Here is a 9,298-nt window from a genome sequence, read left to right as displayed (position 1 = left end):
AGTACATGCCTCATAGCCTTAGAGATCATGTGAGGGATTAGTTTTCTATATTAGAGTTCATGGTTGCAGAGTCTGAGGCTCGTTTTCATGTGTTGGCTAAGAATGCTACTTCTATTTTGGATACTGAGCATGAGAGAGTTTGCTGTTTGGTTTGAGGATTGAGACTTCCCCTTCACATATCTACTCAAAATTTGTTTTATTGGGTAGGTATTTTGTGGAGGTTTCAAATCACGCTGGGGTGATGGAGGAGATGCATCATTAGGCCCAAGGGGGCACCAATAGTAGGACTAGATATTAGGGAATTTTTAGTGAGATCCATAGTAGTTCCCGATTTAGAGGTATTGGTTCTCATGGTGGGTTTTGTCCGCGTCCATCCTATCAACCTTAGAGTCATCCCAATTGACTGATGCAGGCAGATCTTTAAAATAATGATAGAGGTCAGTCTAGTGCTAGTGATCACCCTAGTCAGGATGATGGTCAGTCATTAAGGGGTTCGTCTTTTGGCTATTCTAGACGTGGTGGTTACACCGAGTTGGCTGGATCTGTTGGTTTCGGTTCAACTCAGGGAGCATATTATCATTGTGGATCTTTTGGTTATTATTCTTATGAGTGCTCTAGTAGTAGACGATTATTGCTTTATCTTAGTGTTCCTCCTTTAGAGTAATTTATCCCCTAGCTAGAAGTGGTTCTCAAGTTCGTAGAGGTGGTTTTTAGGGTACTTGAGAAGGTTCTTAGGAAGCCAGGATAGGAGGTTGATCTAAAGCTTAGCAAGGTGGCAAGCTTGGTCAGTTGTATGTAGTACCTGCTAGACCTAAGACTGAGTCTTTGAATTCTACTATAATAGGCATAATTTTAGTATGTCATCCATTGTCTCTGCTCTATTTGATATGGGATCCATTTATTCTTTTGTATCTTCTTATTATGATCCACAGTTAGAGTAATCTTAGGATTTATTATCAATGCCATTACATGTATCTACTCCCATGGGTGATTTTTTAGTAGTGGATCGGGTTTTCAGATCATGTGTTGTGACTGTTATAAATGTTAATATTCATGATGATCATATTATTCTAGATATGGTGGATTTTGATGTGATTCTAGGCATGGACTAGTTATCCCACTATCATGCGGTCATGGACTATTTTGCCAAGATTGTTACCTTATCCATGCCCGGTATACCCCCAATCATGTGGTAGGAAGCAGTTACCTATGAGCCAATGGGGATTATTTCTTATATTCATGCTATAAGTCTTATTTTGAGGGGTTACGAGTCTTATATTGCTTATATTTATGATACTAGTGAGTAGAGTCCATTGCTTGACCCTGTTCTTGTAGTTTGTAAGTTTCCTAATGTGTTTCCTATCGACCTGCCTGGTAATCTCCCTATCCGTAAGATTAATTTTTCTATTAATTTAAGCTTGGAACCCTACGTATTTCTATGGCACCTTATCATATAGCTCCTATCGAGCTTAAGAAGTTGAATTTCAGCTTTAAGATCTTCTTGGTAATTTTTTTTACTGAGTGTGTAACTTTGGAGTACTCTTGTGTTGTTTGTGATAAAGAAAGATGGCTCCATGCATTTGTGTATTAATTATAGGCAACTTAATAGGGTGACAGTGAAGAACCGTGATCCTATACCTCACATTGATGATTTGTTTGACCAACTTTAAAGAGCGATAATGTTTTCTTAGATTGAATTCAGATCTTTTTATATTAGTTGAGAATTGTGGTTGGTGATGAGGCAAGGTCTTTGGTTTTTGAGCAGATTTGGGATCTTTAGTTTGGGGATTGTAAAATTTGCTTTCTTCGTGATTAGGTGCTAAGTGGTGAGTTCGAGAGGAACACCATAGATTCTAAGGGTGTTTTGCAATTGATGGCCATATTTGTGTTTTGAGGATTGATGACTTGATTCAGGTGATTTTTTATGAGGCTTACAACTCAAGATATTTTATTCATTCTAGCATAACAAAGATGTATAGAGATTTGAGATAACATTATTGGTGGAGTGGCATGAAGAGAGATATGGCAGACTTTATAGCTTGTTACCTTTGTTGTCAATAGGTAAAGGCCAAGCATCAGTGTGCTAGTGGAGTGATTCAGAGATTGTCCATTCTCAAATGTAAATGGGAGCGAATTACCATGGAATTGGTTAATGGTTTGACTCATACTTCTCATAGTTTCGATGGTATTTGGGTCATTGTGGATCAATTGATGAAGTAGCATATTTCATTCCTATTCAGATGTCCTTTGGTGCGAAGAAGTTAGCTCATATCTATGTGCATGAGATAGTCCGTTTGCATGAGGTTCCAATATCTATTATTTTAGATTGGGGTTCCATGTTCACTTTTAGCTTTTGGAGAGCTTTTTAGGTGGAGTTGGGTACTCAGATGGATATTAGTATAACCTTCCATCTATAAATCGATGGCCAGTCCGAGTGGATTATTCAAGTGTTTGAGAATATGCTCCGAGCAAAAATTTATGGATTTTGGAGGACAGTAGGAGGATCACTTGGCTAAGTTTGCTTATAATAATAGTTATCATTTGTGTATTGAGATGAAGCCTTTTGAGGTTTTGTATGGTAGGAGATGTCGTTCTCTGATTGGATTATTTGAGAATTCTGAGATTCGACCTCATGGTATTGATTTGCTTACGGAGTCATCCAATAGATTCAGGGTGATTAAGGACAGGTTGAGAGTAGCTTAGAGTAGGAAGAAGGCCTATGTAGACCATAGGCATAGTACCTTGATATTTAGAGTTGGGGATCCAGTATTCCTTTGAGTATTTACTATGAAGGGTTAAGTTCAGCCCAAGATATATTAGACCATTTGAGATTCTTTGAACGGGTGGTGAGGTGGCTTATAAGCTAGGTCTACCTCCAAATTTTGCAACTGTCCATCCGGTTTTCCATGTTTCCAGGTTGCAGTGATACATTCCCGATCCTTTTTATGTGCTTAGATGGGACTCAGTCCAGTTGGATGATCGTTTGACCTTTTTAGAGGAGCTGATGCTTATTTTTGCTAGTGATATTAGGCGGTTGCACACTAGAGAGATTCATATGGTTAAGGTTCAATGAAGGAACCACCTAGTGGAGAAGGCCACTTGGGATATAGAGAGAGAGATGCAGACCTAGTATCTCACCTGTTTGGAACTTCAGGTATATCCTAATCCTTAACTTTCATAGATGAAAGTTCCTTTAGAGTGGATATTGTAATGACCCTTCAGGTCATTTTCCATATTTTCGCTTATTTTTGCTGTTGAGCTTCTCTATAACTGTGATAATGCTCAACTCACTCCCATAATTGAGGGGTGAGGCGATCGTTGTCAAGTGACCTAATGTTAATCAGTGTCGAATCTCGAGGAGTGAATACTATAGACTTCAAACCTATGGGTATTTCAATTACTATAAGGTCATCCAGAATGCTAAAGAAAAAGACATGTATAACTGAATGGGGGAATTTGTTTGGGAACCCTTTTTACTACTACCTTTAGCAAGTAATTAGAAAACGATATCTTTGATTTGAATTCAAGGTTTGGAGAAATCTTAGGATCATGTATCCTTAGAAGTTAAGTGTGTGGCATAGTGTGGTTTAGTATGAAATTTAGTTGTTCATCAATGGATAGGCTAGGTCGAAGGTCGTTCAGGTCAATCTGTTCATAAAACCCCAAATGATTTCACTCATTGGCTCTTTTGAACACCTAACAAGTGTGGAGTTTTTATAACCATCCAAAACCTCAACAAAGCACCCCTATTTCTAGTATGATGCTCTTGACATGAATTACAATCCCAAAACACTTATTTCTAAGATTGCAAAGGGTAGTAATTCATAGACTTATTTGTTCGCATTGCCTTGTCCCCCGATAACCCTCTATCAAGGATGTTATAGGTTACCTAAATATTCAGCTAAGTCCCTCTTTTGAGGATGACAAAGGGTTTCTAAATCTTGAAGCTTTCACCCATCAAACCCATTTGGGAATTTGGAGTTTTCACCCATAGAATCCCAACTCATAAGCTCAAGCAATGGTGAAACCCATACTCAACAACTAAAATCCATGAAAACACAACAATACCCACACACAATCATACACTAATTCAACATAATCACAAGACTAAATTATTTAGCTACTCATGAAGAAATTAAAGAGAAATATACCATATGGGTCATTCAAAGCATCCATTCTTCAGCAAAAAACTAAGAAATTGATCCTCCAAAATTAATTCACCCTTGCCTAAGATTAGGGTTTCAAGTATTGAATTCCAAGATATCTTATGAGCTAAGCTATCCTAAAGAGGAAGGTTTTTTTTCTTAAATATGGCTTGGGTGTGTCTAAGTGCTTTCACAGATCTGCCCCTGAGCCTATTCCTGCTTAACCGTGATTGCGGACATCTGTCCACGACTGCAACCTCACGACTGTGGCTTTGTGCTATGATCGCGTTGCTCTGACCTTCTTGACTGACTGCGACCACGAATTAAGGACCACAGTCACGGTAACTGGGGATGATGTAGTCCAGGTCTTCAGCTGCACTCTTCCTTGCTCCCTTTTTATCATTTTCAGATCCAATCCGCATCTTTTGGTCTTCTTAATTTTATGCTTGCAAAAAGTGGATATTTGTGCATCTACCTATATATGTTATCTTATTTGTTCATTGAAAATAAGGTAATGTACACGAAAAATAAGTGCGAATAAGTGGTAAACTCACCACTATCGACACCCCCAACTTAAGACCTTGCTTGTCCTTAAGCAACGCTACCACTTATTAAGAGACAATTTCATACGTATGCCCTCTTACTATCACTTCAATGATCATAAAGACTCAAGCTTGATTGGACCACTAAAAGCATTTCACATGTGGGCAAATAAGTTTTTAACCACTACCCTCATTATAAAGTGGAATACCAAAGGATGCAATAGAATTTGGTGAGCAACCATGTAACAACTAATAACACTCTAAAAATGACTTGCTTGCCATACCCTCATTTACTTCATTGTGTGGGAGATGACAAAATCACTATCTCAACTAGCTCGCATTCCTTTTCACGAGGAAGAAAATTTTCACACACCTAGTTTCTAATCATGCAACAAGGAATTTTAAGTGCAACCACTCACTTTCTTATGAAATTCTCCATGTTAACAAGTATCATGCCATAGGCTTACCCCTACTTTCAATCACCACTACAATGACTATACTTGGCTGGGAATAACAAAGGGCTTATTGAGCTTACAATGTAGGTTTAGGGTAGGGTAGGAGATCAACTTAGAAACACAAGGCTACACCCTCCTTGAACTTCTGCATCTTACTTTTACCCCGCTTCACTTATTGGCCACTTATCATCACTTTACTACTTTGCCTACCTTTGTTTTTTCTAGGCTTTCCCACTTTCCTTTTTTTCTCTTATTCTACAACCCCTCTTTTTTCTTTTTTTTTTTTAGAGAAAAAGCCATCCTTTCCTTTATGGGATCATTTCTTTATTCAACTTAAAAAAAGCTTCACTTTCTTAATATTGTAGGGACCTTCTTAAGACTTTGTGGACTAGCTATAATTCTTTTTCTTTCCACTACCCCCAACTTAGGATTTTAGCCTCAATTTGTATTCTAGAGTTCAAGGAGGATAGGGTTAAAGAGCAGATAAATAGACACGTCACGACTTGTAATGTGTTTGCCAAAGAAAGGTCCAAATGCCCGAAGAGGGTGACTAGGGGTAACTCTTATGTATTGGTAGGATCTTTACGCTAAAATGGACTTCCAAAATCACAAGATGGCCTATGATCAATTTACCAACCAAGCACAGTCAAACATTAGCTTTGAAAGACTAATAGGACAAGTTCTAGATAGTACAAGTACACATGAGATAGAGACAATTAATACTCACACACATGGCATGCACATGTCGTCAAGGTGATTCAATTATTCTACCCACTCGAGACAAAAATAGAGTATTCAATGTTTTTCTGAAGTCAACTTTTGGAGTCATAGGATGAGGGAAAAATTTTATCACAAAGTTGCTTGTGCCCATGCCTTCAAATACTTTAAAATTTTTAGACAAAGGGGATTTTTTGCTTTTACATCTGCACCACATATGACTTACTAATTATGGCAACCATCCAAGTTATTGTCTCACATTGAAGTTCATAGTATGGGCGAACCACCATATGGTTACTCCGACTTCACCAATGGATCTTAATGCAACCCCAAATTAGCAATGCTACAGGTACTTAGACTTTTTTTGCATTCTAAGGCCGTGATACCATGGGTACTCAGACTTCCCCCGCACCTATGGTTGGAAACCCAATCACGAAGGCCAAGATCGCCTAATTAAATTTAGGCTGAAATAGCCAACTCAGAATAAAATAGTTTATCCATGTGAATGTGAACACTATCAGAGTGCCCGAATATTACAAGCTAAATAAGCATCACGATAAGAATTGTCCAAAAGAATAGAAAAGTATGCAACAATATAAATAATACAAGTCCAAATGAAATTAATAAGGAAACACCCCCAATAAAAAAAGTTGCAGTGTCCTTACTATATGAATAATCAAAGCTAACAAAGAGATAAGGGTGCTCCCTAACACTCCATTATAGACCGCTATTCTTTTTAAATTTTTCACCATCACCAATTATATTGAGATTAGACCATTCCTACATACAAGAACATGAGTGAGAGTACGAGGAAATTAGGGAGATAGTCGATGAATCAATAGCTTCTATTCCCATGATCGCGGATAAGTGGGTAGCCATGATCACTCTTGGGGACTGCAATTGTGATAACCGAGGTCATGCCTGCTCCCCTGCTTTTCCCCTGTTCAATATTTCTGCTCACTTGAAGCTTATTACTTTTTTAATTGGCGTTTCACCTCAAATTATGCATACTTCTTTCTTTTTAAGCTTATGCAAAGCTCTCCATAGTATCACACATGCATGAGTTATTCATATATGAAAACTACCCATCAAAACTATAAAAATATAATAAAAAAGATATGAGCCATCTTCGTAGCATTTGTGGGTTGCTTCCCACACAACACCATAGTTATCATCGTGGCACGACGTTGGCATGTATCAATTATTCAAGGAAGGTCCATAGGACCCCATTTATCAAAATCTCCCTCATTAATTAACTGACCAACAATGCTTTCTACCTCTTTCTTCTCTTTGTCGATTATACTTTGGGACAACCTTTTTTTTGATCGGGCGTTAGGCAATTTTCCTCCTAAGTCCTCTGTCATGTTCTCTTCCTTTATCTTTTTACCCTCTGCACGCATCACCAAGATTTGATCATCATTTTGGAGGTTTGTGATTGTGTTAATAGTGGATTACCTCTTAGGTTTAACGTCTAGACGTACGACGACTAGACCCATTTGATTTTCAAATTCTTTAATAGAGACCGAATGGGAGACCATCATTCTCGAGGGTGAAATGAAGTCCTCTTTTAATTCATATACCATTTTGTTTGTTCCCTCAACTTTGTTCAAATTTTTTCAAGGAGATCCTCCGTTATACCCCTATCGGCGTTAATGGAGCTTGACTCTTTGTTAGAATCCTGACATAATAAGGTGCAAAATAGAAATATTTATGCTCCTATTATTTCCAAAATCGACTACCATCCCAATTTATCCAACCTTGATTCCCACCTTGCCTACGATAGGTTGGGTGGGAACCCTCCGAGGGGTTTGCTAAATGCCAAATTTCTTCATCATCCTTGCCATGGGCTTTTGGTGGAGCAGCCATGACATACTTGGTTAGGAGATCAAGTTGAGCCAATATCTTTGCCAAGGTTTTCACTTGCTCATCGCCTCGCCTTTGTTGTTCCTTCCTAACCATAGGCAAAAGTTAAGAGCTAGTGGATATGTTGTAATCTCGGGTATACCATTCTTAATTTTGATTAGTTACCTCTCTCAACAAATTTGTGGCCATTTAAAAGTGTTAGTTCAAGAGAGGACCTTCCCCCACACTGTTTACCACCAATTGGTTCAAAGGATCTAGTCCCCGATAGAATATTTGAAGGAGTGTCTTCCTCGAAATCTTATGGTTTGGGCATTTGGCCAATATTCTATGGAATATCTCTCATACTTCATATAGAGGCTCACCATTATTTTGCCTAAAATTCATATTTTCATCTCTTGAGTCACACATCTTGGATAGATATGAGTATGCAAAATCATAATAATGGTTTACTCATTAGTGAGAATGGAAAGAGACGAAGCCGATAGGCTTCTTGAGCACTAGGTGAAATGTTGAATGGAGTACAAACTTCCAAAAATTTTCTCAAGTGAACATGTGGATCTCATGGGATTGGCCTCCTTATAGCCCCTTTAATTGCAACACATAAAGCATGATACTAGACATATAAAAAGTCCCATTCCCAAGGTGAGGTGGGGTACAATTTTTATCTGCATATTACCCATTGTTTATGTTGCTCTCTCCCTAAGTATCATTAGATGGTTCCATATGATTAGGGCCTTCACTTATGGTTCTATTTATGCTAGAATTACCTACAAAAGATTAAAAAACAACAAGAAAAATAAAGTGTGACACTTCGGATGCTCTAAAGTAAGAATCACACCACACAAGCTAAATCTACACTTCACTCTTCAAAAACAGTGCCATTTTTATAAAGCTCAAATCACTCCCATAATTGAGGGGTGAGTTGGTCGTTGTCAAGTAACCCAATGTAAATCAGGGTCGATTCTCAAAGAGTGAATGCTATAGACTTTATACCTATGGGTATTCCAATTACTATGAGGTCATTCAGACTGCTAAAGAAAAAGATATATATAACTAAATGGGGGAATTTGTTTGGCAACCTTTTTTACTACTACCTTTAGCTAGTAATCAGTAAACGATATCTTTGTTTTGAATTTAAGGTTTGACAGAATCTTGGAATCATGTATCATTAGAAGTGAAGTGTGTAGGATAGTTTGTTTTAGTATGGAATTTAGTTATTCATCGATGGATAGGCTAAGTCGAAGGTCATTGAGGTCAATCTTTTAATAAAACCCCAATGATTTTATTTATTAGCTCTTTCGACCACCTAACAGGTGTGGAGTTTGTATACCTACCCAAAACCTCGACCAAGCACCCCTATTTCTAGTATGATGCTCTTGACATGAATTACAATCCCTAAACACTTATTTTTAAGATTGCAAAGGGTAGTAATTCATAGGCTTAGTTATTCACCATTTCCTTGTCCCTCGATATCCCTCTTTCAAGGGTGTTATGGGTTACCTAATATTAACCTAAGTCCCTCTTTCGAGGATGACAAAGAGTTTCTAGAGCTTGGAGCTTTCATCCATTAAACCTA

At 37.9% G+C, this 9,298-nt stretch overlaps 1 non-coding gene across 1 annotated transcript; it reads left to right on the top strand.

Annotated features, from left to right (window-relative positions):
- Window positions 1-8,017: 8,017 nt before the first annotated feature.
- Window positions 8,018-8,124, top strand: LOC124897411. Its single transcript, XR_007054132.1, has one exon. It is a non-coding gene; the product is annotated as a small nucleolar RNA R71 (small nucleolar RNA).
- Window positions 8,125-9,298: the final 1,174 nt, after the last annotated feature.

The sequence above is a fragment of the Capsicum annuum genome, chromosome 3 (genome assembly GCF_002878395.1).
Source record: "Capsicum annuum cultivar UCD-10X-F1 chromosome 3, UCD10Xv1.1, whole genome shotgun sequence".
Taxonomy (NCBI): domain Eukaryota; kingdom Viridiplantae; phylum Streptophyta; class Magnoliopsida; order Solanales; family Solanaceae; genus Capsicum; species Capsicum annuum.
This window is presented reverse-complemented; position numbering and strand designations above follow the sequence as displayed.